Here is a 14,165-nt window from a genome sequence, read left to right as displayed (position 1 = left end):
GCGATTCCAACAGGTGAGAGACATTCCAGAGGCTGCCAGGCAGAGCCTTTATCCCATACTAAACTCATCTCTGCTCTTCCCTGCCCATCTGATCCTCAAGAGCCCCCAAACTCCATTACAGACCTCAGCCTCAGGTCTCCCCTTCCCACCAGATATTCTGAGCAGAGTTGGCCTTTAGTTCAAGTGTAGACCATGCTTTTGCCATCACACCCTAGCTTAGTGACGATTTTCTTCTCCATCTTTCTAAAGTAGTCTTTCCTTGACTCACAGTAGGATCACCTCCACGGAGAGTTCCACCAGTAATGGTGCTGGTGCTCTTTCATCAGCTTTAAACCCAAAGAGAGACCTAGAGTGGAGAAGCATGAAGGAATGAATGTGGGTCACCCAGTCAGGATCCGACCTTGTCTAAGGGCATGAGACCACAGTTAATTTTCTTATCTGTCACCAGAGTGGTGACTCCAGCAGATAAGAAATGTCCCTGACCATACAGCCCGTTCTCATGGATGTACTTGAGCGAGGTGGGTTGATCACCAGAATCAGGGGGAAGAGTGTCAGAGCTCAGCCACAGAGGTGGTCTCCTTTCACAAAACTTCCCTCTCCTCATCTTCTCTTTGTCCACTTTGATAGAAGCTGGTACAGGCCAAAAAGTGGAATCAGAGCCTGGGCAATGTTCTTTATCCCAGGGAGTACCTAGGTCTGGTGGGTACTGTCCCCTAATCTCTCTGTGAGCCTCCATGCTTAGTGTGTTAAAGCAGTGATCATCAGCTCACAACCCGATCACTTTGCTCCCCTGCTTCCCCACATGGGACTGCCAGCACCTTGTAGGAGTGGCCTGGCACAAATTTATCCACTAGAGAAGGAGTAGCTGATCATATATGTTGGGGGGAGGAGAGTGGGGGGTATACGGTTACAGACCTCAGAGGGAGGGCAAGATTAACATTTACCCCAATATGCCAAGGTCTGTCTGTGCCAGTCCTGGGGCCTCCATCAGTCAAACTGCCTGAAGAAACCATTGCAGTCAACACTGGCGCCTTCGAGGTCTGGAGTCTCCAGTGACACCCCTGCTTATTCCTGCACATGGGTGTTCATCTGCATTCTGGGTGTGTTAAGTGCAGGGAGATTTGATTACCAACATCATTCTCAAAGCCCAGAGGCGGAGCCTGGTTCATTCTGCAGAGACAGGAAAGCATTGTGGCTCACAGCCTGGCGCTGCTTCCCACCCTCACCCTACTCCCACCTGAGCACAGCATCGTGCTCACTGATGATTATCCTGTATTCCAAATACATGTGGCACAGGGCTGGCATGGTCGGATCTCAAGATCTGGCTGTGGCCTGGGGACCAGCTGAAATAGTTTCTCCTTGGCCAGCTGGAATTGGGTTAGGCTTCCAGGCATTGGTTCCTGTAGAGAAGAACATAGATTACCACTTATCCCCAAGTTCTAGAACAAAGGACAGGTTGCAGCCAGAGCCCAGAACTGTCCATCCACCAGCCTCTGGAGGTGAGTGGTCTCCAGTTCCTTCAGGGCCCATCTGAAGCACTCATCAAACCAAGTGGACACACCCTGCTGGAGGAGGCAGGCTTTGCAGGTATGGTGCCATTGAGCCTCTGCGGCTCTTGGGCCAGCAGCAGGACTTCCAGAAGTACCTGTGGAGGTGGGGAAACCCCAGCCACAGGCAGCAAGGCAACCTCCAGGCCCAAGGCTTTGCATACATGCTTTGCACATCTCGGCCCATGGGACAGATGCCTATTGACTTAGTCTGGCCTTGGCTCAGAGAACACCTTCAGCTGTTCCCCTACAGTATCTCACCTTCTCCCTTCTGACCCACTAACCTGCAGAACATGGAGAATGGTGCTGTAGGCAGAGCCAGGGAGGAGGAATAAGCAGGGGCTGTCAGTGTACTCCAAGAAAAGAGACCCTCCTGGGCACAGTGGGGGAGGGCACAGGCTCAACTCCATGCCACGCTTCCTAGGCAAAGAATGAGAAAGGACAAAACTAGCGTCCTGCAGCCTGAACCCTTTTACCTCCTCTACACTGCTGGACCCCTGATAGGGGTGAGGATGAGAGGCAAGGCTTCCTTGGACAGCACTCTTGGCCCACTGATCTCATGCACCTCACTACACCAGTAGCCTGGTCACAGAGTGGACACTATAACCTCTTTTCTCGGCCCTTTGTTGCCAGAGCCACCAGCTCGTTATCTGCCTTCACAGGGCCTGAAAGATGTCTCAGGTGGGAGGGCTTTGAGGGAAAATATCGAAGGGGTCAGGGGTCGAGGAGAAATGTGAGTCTCTGCTAAGGCTGTGTGATATGTCCCCTATTCCCAGCACATGGCCATGTATTTGGAGATAGGGAGGGAACAAGAGTATTCAAATGTAGTTCTTTCTTAGTTACTACTAGTTGTTCAGTAAGAGAATCAGGGGAGGCTTTTATTCAGTGCCGTACTGATTATGCATTGCCCCAGCACCACCTGGTCATGGCTTACTGTTGAAGTCTCTCCTGTGTCTGTGAATATCCTAGCCCTGTAGGTCAGATCCAAGGGTGACTGCTGCTGCATATGGTTTGCAATTAATTCTGGAGCGTGTGTGTGTGTGTGTGTGTGTGTGTTGGTGTGTGTGTGTGTGTGTGTGTGTGTGTGTGTGTGTTGGTGGTCTGTCACCCAGTACAGTGGCATGGTCATATCTCACTGCAGCCTCACTCTTGGGCTCATGATATCCTCCTGCCTCAGCCTCCCTGTAACTAGACTATGTGCCATCACACCTGGCTAATTTTTTTTTATCTTTTATACAGACAGGGTCTCACTATGTTGTTCAAGCTGGTCTTAAACTTCTGGCCTCAAGTGATCCTGCTGCCTTGGCCTCACGAAGTGTTGGGATTATAGGAATGAACCACCACACCCAGCCAATGCTGGAGCCTTTGGTTAAACTCTTCGCTGTATAAGGGGGCTACCTCTTAAATTTGTCTGACCAGCTCCAAGTAGAGAGATGTGGTGAATGAGATGGGTTGGTTGCTTCCCTTGCCCCGATCTTCATTCATTTAGCAAATACTCATTAGACTTCTGTCCACAAAGCTCCACAATGAGCTCCAAAAAGGAAGAGCTCACCTTCAGGGTCACAGAACCTGAACACAGATGAACATCTGCAGAATCACCCAGATGCACAGAAGATCCACTGCTCTTCCCTAATGAAGCCAGGGAGTGTCAAACAGAACATCTTGGATGAAGGCTTGTTTGGCAAGCACCAGATGCATAGGGTCAAGGGGTACATCCAGGAACAATAGCAGGTGACTCAGTTAGCCACTCAAGGTAGACCTTTCTGACCAAAAGCAGGAACATCCGTGCAGGTATGTTCAAGGCAGTCCAGAAGCCTCAACCCCTTCCGTTAAGGATCAGACACCAGGCACTGGGGAAAGTGGGAAGCCAGGGTTTACAAACTCCACAACATCCCACTGCCCTGTGGGCCTACAGTCCTTGCTCAGCCGTCCACATCTTCCAGCTCCTCATTTCTTGTCTCCTTGTGAAACTGTTGTGTCCTAAACGGTACTCTGCTAAAGCCTGGGCTGGAGACGAGGGGAGACTGATGTGTCCCGTCCCCTCCCCACCCCCTGGGGTGGGTGAAAGAGTTGATGCCCAGTAGAGTCCCGTCTAGTTATATAAGGGACCTCCTCACACAAGTCACATTGTAACTTCCTGCATGTAGATTTTTGTCATAAGACAGTCTTTACCCTGGTATTCAGTCCAAGGCCCAGTGCTGAGAGCGGGCTTGGCAGTCAAGCGTGATGGGGTTGGGAATGAAAAAGGGTACAATCCTGTGCCAAGATTGTTGGCACATCTGAGGGGCTCTGATTCCCGAAGCAGGATTGTCAAGCTGGAGGCAGAGAGGGAAAAGGGAGAGCTTTTTGATTTTCTCTCAGGATCTGTGAGGAAACTTCATACAGTTAAAAATAAATTTCTTATCCAGCCAAATTTTTTTCTTTTGTAGATTTTTCTTTTCTGTTTTTGGTTTTGTTTGAAAGTAGGATTTATTAAGAAGACAGAAAAGCTTCCACAGTGGGAGGGACCTGAAAGAGGTTGTCCTGTTTTTGTTTGGGTTTTTTTTAGTCCAGAATCTCACTCTATCACCCAGTCTGGAGTGCAGTGGCACACTCACAGCCACTGCAGCCATGACCTTCAGGGCTCAGGTGATCCTTCCGCCTCAGCCTTCCAAGTAGCTGGAACTACAGGCATGTGCCACCATGCCCAGCTAATTTTTTGATTTACTGTAGAGATGAGGTCTCACCATGTTGCTCAGGCTGGTCTCGAATCCCTGGTCTCAGGCAATCCTCTGACTTCTGCCTCCAATTTTTTTCTGGGATTACAGGCGTGAGTCACCATGCCTGACAGATGTATCATTTTTTAAAAAACTGAAACAATTGCATGCACATGGTTAAGAACGAAAGAAAACAGCAGTTTCTCACCCCATTCTTCTCGAACCTCTCTCCAGAGGCAGTTCATTTTTTTTTTTTTTTTCTGAGTTGGAGTCTCACTCTGTCGCCCAGACTGGAGTGCAGTGACCGCTCCTGGTCACCGCAGCCTCGACTTACTGGGCTCCAGCGATCCTTCCGCCTCAGCCTTCCAAATAGCTGGAACTACAGGCATGCGCTACCACACCCAGCTAATTTACTATTTTTTAAAAATTTATTGTAGAGATGAGGTCTCACCAAGTTGCCCAGGTGGGTCTCGAACCCGCCGGCTCAGGCAATCCACTCACCTCAGCCTCCCAAAGGCGAGGGATTACAGGCTAAGATTTATTGTAGAGATGAGGTCTCGCCAAGTTGTCCAGGTGGGTTGCGAAGGCAGTTCATTTTTAAAAGTTCTATTTTTCCAATGGTTAACCTTATTCCTCTAAATCATATGTTTATATGGTGCCATGCTGAGTTTGGTATCTGGAACAAGATGCCGCACTGCCCATGCCTCTGGGGATTCTTGGATTATGGCTCTGAGCTACCTCATTGCTAGATACCCAGCGCACCTGTAGGGGGTGGGTAAGTGTGTTTTCAGTTTTATGAGGGAGATTTGCATTTTGTTAGGTTGTGTGTGTTCGTTGGCTAGCCAAAGGAGTAGTAGCATCAGTAGATACTGCTTTAAATACAACTAGAAACTAATTTGCTGAGGCTATTTGGTTACCTTTAACTACTGTTTCTAACAAAAAGGCAGGATAAATCCCCTCCATTTCACCCCTGTGCACCTTTAATTACCAATTCTCAAGTAAGGGGTTGATGTAATAGTCACCTCCAATTTTTTTCTTTCCCTTTGGATATCATTATAGGCTCAGTTTCTTATAAATTGACTGTGAGCTGGGTGTAATGGCTCATGCCTGTAATCCCAGCACTTTGGGAGACTGATGTGAGAGGATTGCCTGAGCCCAGGGGTTTGAGTCCAGCCTGGGCAACTTGAAAGACCTCGTCTCTACAATAAATCAAAAAATTAGCCAGGTGTGGTGGTGTGTGCCTGTAGTACCAGCTACTTGGAAGGCTGAAGTGGAAGGATCGCTTGAGTCCAGTGGGTCGAGGCTGCAGTGGTTGTGAACATACCACAACACTCTAACCTGGATGATAGAGTGAGACTCCTATTAAAAAAAAAAAAGAATGTAGCCTTTTTATGTCACCAGAAATCCAGAGTGGGAAATAAGCTAGGGTTTTATTTAGTAGCAGAGTGATCTCCATCCAGGGTCTGCACGAAGCCGCAGTCCCTGTCTGACACTCCCAGGTCCTCTTGGCTGCCTGTCAACCCCCTGAGACCTCCAGTGGAGCCATCTCAGCTGCAGACAATAACCTTCCCCTCACACTGCAGCTTAAGCATGATCTGGTATTCTCCTAGGAAAGTCTGCATGGTGTTCTCAAACTAATATTTATCATCCCAGTAACGGGACCACCTTTTGAGATTGCTCCAAAACCAAACAAGGATACCTGGGAGACGGGATAAGGCAAGATATAGCCATGAGCTAGCAGACTGGATTCTGCCCCATGCCCACCTACCATTCATTCCTTCAGCAATCAATACCCACTCAACAGTTGGTGCGCCAGGCTTTGTTTTGGAGTTGGGAGAAGAATGGAGTTCACCTTCTCGAGGGAAAACAGATTCTGAATACTCAGAGTAATCCCAGAGCCCAGAAAAGAGGGCATCAACTAGTTGCTACTCATAATATTGCGGGAAGAGAGGATTCCCTTGAAGACAAGATAAGGGTATTCCAAGCAGAGGGAACAGCATGTGAGAAGGCATGAGGCAGTTGGCATGCTTGGGGAACCCCAACAAGCCCAATGTGGGAGCCTGGGAAAGAGGAGGGGGTCAGATCATGCAGGATCTTGAAAGCTGGGTGGAAGACTTTGTATTTAACTTTCAAGTCCCTGAGAAGACATAAATGTTCAGTGACACAGGAATGACAGTCTCAGTTGCAGAAGGTATCTTACCTGGTCACAGGTGTGTAGGGCATACAACAGCCACAAACCCCAAAGATGGATACTGACTGTAATTGTCCAGCCAACTTTCTTGAATGTAATGGAGGAAGGAGAGGCTGATCACCAGGACCTGAGGCAGGTGGAGAAGGGAACTGGCTTGAAACCCCTCCCATGGCTACCCATGGCCGTTTCATCTTACCACTTTCCCTTTCTCTTCCTGGGTCCCTCACTGTGTCTTTGCTCTCCTCGGTTCTACTAGGGAACTGAACCATCTGAAATCTAAGAAGGGATGGAAAGAGGGAGGATTTCAGAGCCATCTGACACAGCAGCCCTCAAGCTTAGGTAAGTCTTGGGGGTGCCCCAATATCCAGCAAGTGTCTCCTGGAGTCCCCACTGTTACCCCCTATAGGCTCTCCTAACATACCCAGGGTTTTGGGGCTTCAAGGGGGTTTTCTGTTTATGCAGTACATTTATGAACCATTCCAGACCAGATGAATCCAATGGAAATAGCAACAGTTGGGTACCAGGATCCTGAGTGCTGGCAATCTCAGGGTACATGATGCACATGGTCGTCGTGTTCCCCACATCTGCTTCAAAGCCTTGGACAGGAGCCTGCTTCATCCTGGAAAGGCAGGCAGGGTTGTCCTTTGGAGGAGGCAGCAGCTTTGGCTTGGCCTTCCTGGTCTCCACCTCCTGCCCTACACCCACCTGAGGACCATGTCATGTTGGTTAATCCTGAAGCCAAGACCAGAGCCCAGTAGGGACCTTGAGTTTCCAACCACTGCACAGGTCCAACAGATGGACCCCACATGGCTTAGTGGGCATCTGAGAGGTGCTTTAATCTGTTGCTGCTGTTTATTCTTAGTCTTCTCTGATTTGACTCTCTAAGAGCATAGAAGAGAAATTTAGGAGCTTAGCCTGGGCTCCAGCTACCTGCGGATGAAGGTTAGAGCTTGGGGCCATGATACTGAGATGGGTGGGGCTTGGGGTTGGGGGAAGATCTAGACAGAAACCAAGTTTGTTCACTGACCAGCAACAATAACAGAGCATCATTGGACATGGGATCTTCTGGCTTCTGCAGAGGATCAATGACTTGTTCAAAACATCTGTGAAACCAGTGAGACTTGCCAGGCATGGGGAGGCAAGTGGAGCACTTCCAGACCTTAGGTGAGCAGCTGCATTTTCTGGAAGAGTTGCTGGGACAGTGGCAGGTCCTAGGGTGTATTCTGGCTATGTTATAGAGCTTGTTCTGATGGGCATCCTGATCTAACAAGGAGGCCATCAGCCATAATGAAAGCATACAGAGCCAGGCTCGGTGGCTCAGCCTGTAATCACGTGCCTTGGGAGGCTGAGGTGAGTGGATTGCCTGAGCCTGCGGGTTCGAGACCCACCTGGGCAGCGAGACCTCATCTCTACAATAAATCAAAAAATCAGCCGGGCGTGGTAGCGCATGCCTGTAATTCTGGCTACTTGGAAGGCTGAGGCGGAAGGATCGCCGGAGCCCAGCAGGTCAAGGCTGTGGTGGCCGGGAGCAGCCACTGCACTCCAGTCTGGCCCACAGAGTGAGAGTCAAAAAAAAGAAAGAAAGAAAGCATACAGGTGGCCACCAGACCCAAATTCCAGTATCGAATCCTCATCTCTGGCCCCGGTGATGGTGCACGTGGCAGACAGTAGATTGGCTCTGACACCTGGCACTGGGAAGGAGAAGAGACTGGGGCCACAGATATCCCCAGTGTGTCCCATCCTGGTGGCTTCCATTTTGCTCCAAACACTCAACACTATACCTCCTCCCGGCACCTCACCTCTTGCCTCCCTAGTCACCTGCCAGTCACTAACAGGAGCTGCCAAGGCCTGGGCTGGAACCTGAAAGGAAGAGAAGGAAGACACTTCTTATATTCTGTATCTTCCTGGAGGAAATGGATGCCCAGTGAGGTTTTCTGTGCCAGCCCCAGGTATATCAGGGACCTTATCATAGAGGCCACATTGTGACCTCCTCCACTTGGGCTTATGAGCAAGCCCCCTCGTCCACCTTGGCATTTGGCCAAGAGCCCACATGACAAGGAAGGCTTGGAAGTCAGGCATAAAGGGACAGGAGGGTGTGGAGGGAGGGTGTGTCCAGGCTGGGTTGGATGAGTCAAGGCAGGAAAACAAAAGAGTCATCTGGATCCTCCTGGTCAAAGAGAATTGGCCATACTGATAAAAGTGAATATTTGGTGCGTTCAACCCTTAACATCTCCCAGGGGTCAACTTTATTTTCTTTTTGAGAATTGTTACCAAGGTAAATACATGCAGACCATTTTTTTGTTTGTTTAAATCATGGAAGGCTTTTAACGTGGAACAGCCATCCCCTGCCCTCCCTTGACAACTCCTGACCCCGAGAGCTCTCTCTAGAGGCTACCTCTTGCAGCTATGTTGGTGTTTGCTACCACATACCTGAAGAATATCATGATGTTATATATAGACTTCCTGCTATAGATGATCATAGTATTGTGTTTAGTAATAACCGCTCGATCACCTTGATAACATTATATTATAGACCCCATCTTCTCTCTATTTCTCATTCCGTCACTTCAAAAGAAATTTTCTTGATGCCCTTTTCTCTAAATGAGAGTATTGTGCCTGTATACTTATTTTGTTGATAAAATAATCACGCTTCCCGATGTTGTCAATTCCCTTCACGCTTCCCAACACTGGCAATTGTTATTAGCAGTAGAGAACTAGGCTCAGTCTATAACCAAGAGAGGCAAGACATGGCCAATGACTATTTCAGTAATGGCCCGCCTGAAATGCCACCACTGTTGCCACCACACCTGGGCCCTTGACACTGTGGTAGTATCAGTTGGCCACAGATGCTTTTCAGCTCTTTCCATTTCCCCTCTTTTTGACTCTTGGGTCATGTCATGACTTGATCTGACCAATAGAATGCTGCAAAGGTGACCGTATGACTTCAGAATCTCAGCCCTGCAGCTTCCACTCTCACCCTCTTGAAACACTTCCACCATCATATGAAGAAGTCTGGGATGAAAGACTATGTGGAAAGGGAGGCCCAGTTGTCCAGCAATTTCAACCATCCCAGCTGAGGCCCAGACAAGTGAGGCCATCTGAGATTGCTCAGCTTCAATAAGCTATGAGCAGCTGCATGCATAAACCCAGTCAATCCACAAAATCATGATAAATTGTCATTGTTTTAAATCACGTTATGGGGAGGTTTACTATGAAGCAATATATAATAGAAATAGAGAGTCTGCCCATTTCAGACCAGCCTTAGAGAATAATCTGATTCTGCACCTTTGCCTCATGACATCAGGTTTCAGACTTCATGAAAGTACCATCTGATTGGAGTCACATGGGCCATGTGCCCAAGTCTGAGCTTCCATGGAATAGGAAAGGAATTTCTGAACCCAATTTGGGTCCCATAATGGGAGACAGGGCCCTGACTCTTTCTGTCTTGAGTTGGCCCCCCAGTGAAATGTTACTTGTTTTTCTCTCATCACAATGTCTTTTGGCCTGGTTACTTCTCTGTAAATTTTTTTCTCTCATCTTTTTAATCGATGGTAAATATTATGATGAGTCTTTTACTGACACATATAACTAGTTACATATGACTGATACTGCAGCCAGAAAACTATTACCTAGCATGCAACTTCTTTTGGTGGTTTTATGCATATCCTAACTCATCAGCAGTCTTCACATCTATAATGCTAGTCTATATTTTAGTATAATTCTAATTACTATTATTTTTATTATGGTAAAGACACTTAAAATTTACCATCTTAATCATTTTTAAGTGTACAGTTCAGTAATGTTATGTAATAGTGTTACATATATTTACCTTGTTGTACAACAGCTCTCCAGAACGTTTTCATCTTATAAAACTAAAATGGTCATGGTAATCTTAGCACTTTGGGAGGCAGAGGCTAGTGGACTGCTTGAGCCCAGGGCTCAAGGGATCCTCCTACATCAGCCTCTCGAGTAGCTGGGACTAGGTGCGCACCACTGCACCCAGTCAATTTTTTAATATTTTGTAGAGACAAGGTCTCACTATGTTGCCCAGGCTGGTCTTCAGGCGATCCTTCTGCCTCAGCCTTCCAAGTGGCTGGAACTACAGGCACATGCCACCATGCCCAGCTAACTTTTTTGATTTATTGTAGAGAGAGGGCTCACCAAGTTGCACAGGTGGGTCTCGAACCCGCGGGCTCAGGCAATCCACTCACCTCGGCCTCCCAAAGTGCTGGGATCACAGGCTGAGCCACTGCGCCCAGCCTCAGTGTTTGTTTTCTTGGAACTGACTTTTTTCACTTAGAATAATGTCCTCAAGTTTCATCCATGTTGTAGCATGTGACAGGGTTTCCTTCCTTTTTAAATCTGTCTCTCAATTTTTTTTTTTGAGTTAGAGTCTCACTCTGTCACCCAGACTGGAGTGCAGTGGCACATTCCCGGCCACCACAGCCTCAACCTGCTGGGCTCTGGTGATCCTTCCACCTCAGCCTTCCAAGTAGCCGGAACTACAGGCACACACTACCACACCTGGCTAAGTTTTTGATTTATTGCAGAGATGAGGGCTCACCAAGTTGCCCAGGCGGGTCTCGAACCCGCGGACTCAGGCAATCCACTCACCCCGGCCTCCCAAAGCGCCGGGATTACAGGCTGACCCACTGAGCCCGGTCTCAGTATTTGTTTTCTTGGAACTGACTTTTTTCACTTAGAATAATGTCCTCAAGTTTCATCCATGTTGTAGCATGTGACAGGGTTTCCTCCTTTTTAAATCTGTCTCTAAATTTTTTTTATTTTTTTTTTGAGTTGGAGTCTCACTCTGTCGCCCAGACTGGAGTGCAGTGGCCGCTCCCGGCCACCGCAGCCTCGACCTGCTGGGCTACAGCAATCCTTCCGCCTCAGCCTTCCAAGTAGCCGGAATTACAGGCATGCGCTACCATGCCCAGCTGATTTTTTGATTTATTGTAGAGATGAAGTCTCGCTGCCTAGACGGGTCTCGAACCCGCGGGCTCAGGCAATCCACTCACCTCAGCCTCCCAAAAGCGCGGGATTACAGGCTGAGCCACCGAGCCCGGCTCTAAATTTTATGAAATATTAATACACTTAAATAAAGAGATATTTATGACAATAAAACACCCATGTACCCCTTAATTAACAGAATACCATCAATACCTGTGGTGAGCCTGGGTGCCCTTCCTCTCCACCAGATGTCAACACTATTATTAACTGTGTGTTTCTCATTCCCCTGGCTTTTTTTAAATACCATATCTCTGTATAATTGACCTTTGAGCAATACAGATTTGAACTGTGTGAATTCACTTATTCATGAATTTTCTTCCACCTCTGCTACCCTTGAGTCAGCAAGACCAAGCCCTCCTCTTTCTCCTCTGCCTACTCAATGCGAAGATGAAGACTTGTATGATGATCCATTTCCAGTTAACAAATAGTAAATATAGTTTTCTTCCTTATGATTTTCTTAAAAACATTTTTTCCTCTAGCTTACTTTATTGTAAGAATACAGCATATACTACAGGCCAGCGCAGTGACTCACATCGATAATCCCAGCACTTTGGGAAGCCAAGGTGAGAGGATTGTCTGAGCCCATGGGTTTGAGACCAGCCTAGGCAACTTGGTGAGACCGCGTCTCTACAATAAATCACAAAAATCAGCCAGGCGTGATGGTGTGCATCTGTAGTTCCAGCTATTTGGAAGGCTGAGGCGGAAGGATTGTCTGAATCCAGCAGGTCAAGGCTGCGGTGGCCACAGCACTCTAGCCTGGGCAATAGAGTGAGACTGACTAAAAAAAAAAAAAAAATACAACATATACTACATATAACATACACAATATGTGTTAACTGACTGATTATGTTATCAGTAAGGCTTCTGGTCAACAGTAGGCTATTAATAGTTAAATTTGGGGAAAGTACAGTTATGTGTAGATTTTCAACTCACCGTGGGTCAGTGCTTTTAACCCCCAAGTTGTTCAAGGGTCAACTATACATCTAAACAACATATTGTTTAGTTTTGTATGTTTTTGTGTGTTATATATTTAATCATACTATATGCATTTTTATGCAAGTTGCCTTTTTATTGAGATGAAAGTCACATGACACAATTATTATTTTATAATTCAGTTGTACTGACAGCGTTATGCAACCACCAGCTTTCTTTTACTGTCAGTGTTTTTTCATCCCAGAAAAGCACCCTGTACCCATCAAATAATCAGTCACCATTTCTGCCCCCTTCAGCTCCTGGTAACCACTAATCTGCTTTCTGTCTCTAGGGAGTTTCCTATTTTGGATATATCATATAAAAGGAATCACACAATATTTGTCTGTTTGTGTCTGGCCTCTTTCATTTAGCATTTATTTTATGAGGTTCATCCAAGTTGTAGCATTATTGGTACTTTGCTCCTTTTATGATTAACTATATATATATATATATACATATATTTCATTATATGTATACATCACAATTTATTCATTTGCTCGTTGATAGATATTCAGGTTGTTTCCACCTTTTGGCTATTGTGAAAAATGCTACTATAAACATTCATGTTCAAGTTTCTGTGTGGACATATGTTTTCACTTAATTTCTCTTTGGTATATACTATATGTGGGGTTACTGGGTTATAATGGTAATTCTATGTTTAACTTTTTGAAAAACTGTCCAACTGTTTTCCAGCAGTAGTTGAACCAGTTTGTCTACCCACCAGCAATATCTGAGGGTTCTTATCTCTCCACATTTTTTTATGAGACGATGTCTCACTCTGTTGCCCAGGCTGGAGTGCAGTGGCATGGTCAGGACAATCTCAGTTCATGTCAGCCTCAACCTCCTGGACTCAGGTGATCCTTCCAGCTCAGCATCTTGAGTAGCTGGGACTATAGGCACGAGCTACCACACCTGATTGATTTTTTGTTCTGTTTTGTTTTTTGAGTTGGAGTCTCACTCTGTCACCCAGGCTAGAGTGCATTGACACACTCACAGCCACCCCAGCATCCACCTGCTGGACTCCAGCAATCCCTCCACCTCAGCCTTCCAAGTAGCCAGAACTACAGGCACACGCTACCATACCTGGCTAGTTTATGTATGTATGTATTTATTTGTTGTAGAGATGAGGTCTTGCCAAGTTGCCCAGGCTGTTCTCAAATCCGTGGGCTCAGGCAATCCACTCGCCTCAGCCTCCCAAAGTGCTGGGATTACAGGCGAGCCACCGAACCCGGCCTGATTTTTTTATCTTTTATTTTTTGTAGAGATAAGGCTTTGCTATGTTGCCCAGACTGAACTCAAACAATCCTCCTGCCTTGACCTACCAAAGTGCTGAGATTACAGGTGTGAGCCACTGTGCCTGGCCTTTTACATTCTTGAAAATGTCCTAGCCAGGCGGGATGACTCATGCCTGTAATCCCAGCACTTTGGGAGACTGAGGTGAAAGGATTGCCTGAGCCCAGGGGTTCAAGACCAGCTTGGGTAACTTGACAAGACCTCAGCTCTACACTAAATTAAAAAAATTGCTGGGCTCGGTGGCTCAGCCTATAATCCCGCGCCTTTGGGAGGCTGAGGTGAGTGGATTGCCTGAGCCTGTGGGTTTGAGACCCACCTGGGCAGGCGAGACCTCATCTCTACAATAAATAAAAAAAAATAGCCGGGCGTGGTAGCATGTGCCTGTAGTTCCAGCTTCTTGGAAGGCTGAGACGGAAGGATCACCAGAGCCCAGCAGGTTGAGGCTGCGGTGGCCGG

Source organism: Carlito syrichta, unplaced genomic scaffold, assembly GCF_000164805.1.
Source record: "Carlito syrichta isolate Samal-C Ts95f unplaced genomic scaffold, Tarsius_syrichta-2.0.1 Scaffold301864, whole genome shotgun sequence".
NCBI lineage: Eukaryota > Metazoa > Chordata > Mammalia > Primates > Tarsiidae > Carlito > Carlito syrichta.
This window is presented reverse-complemented; position numbering follows the sequence as displayed.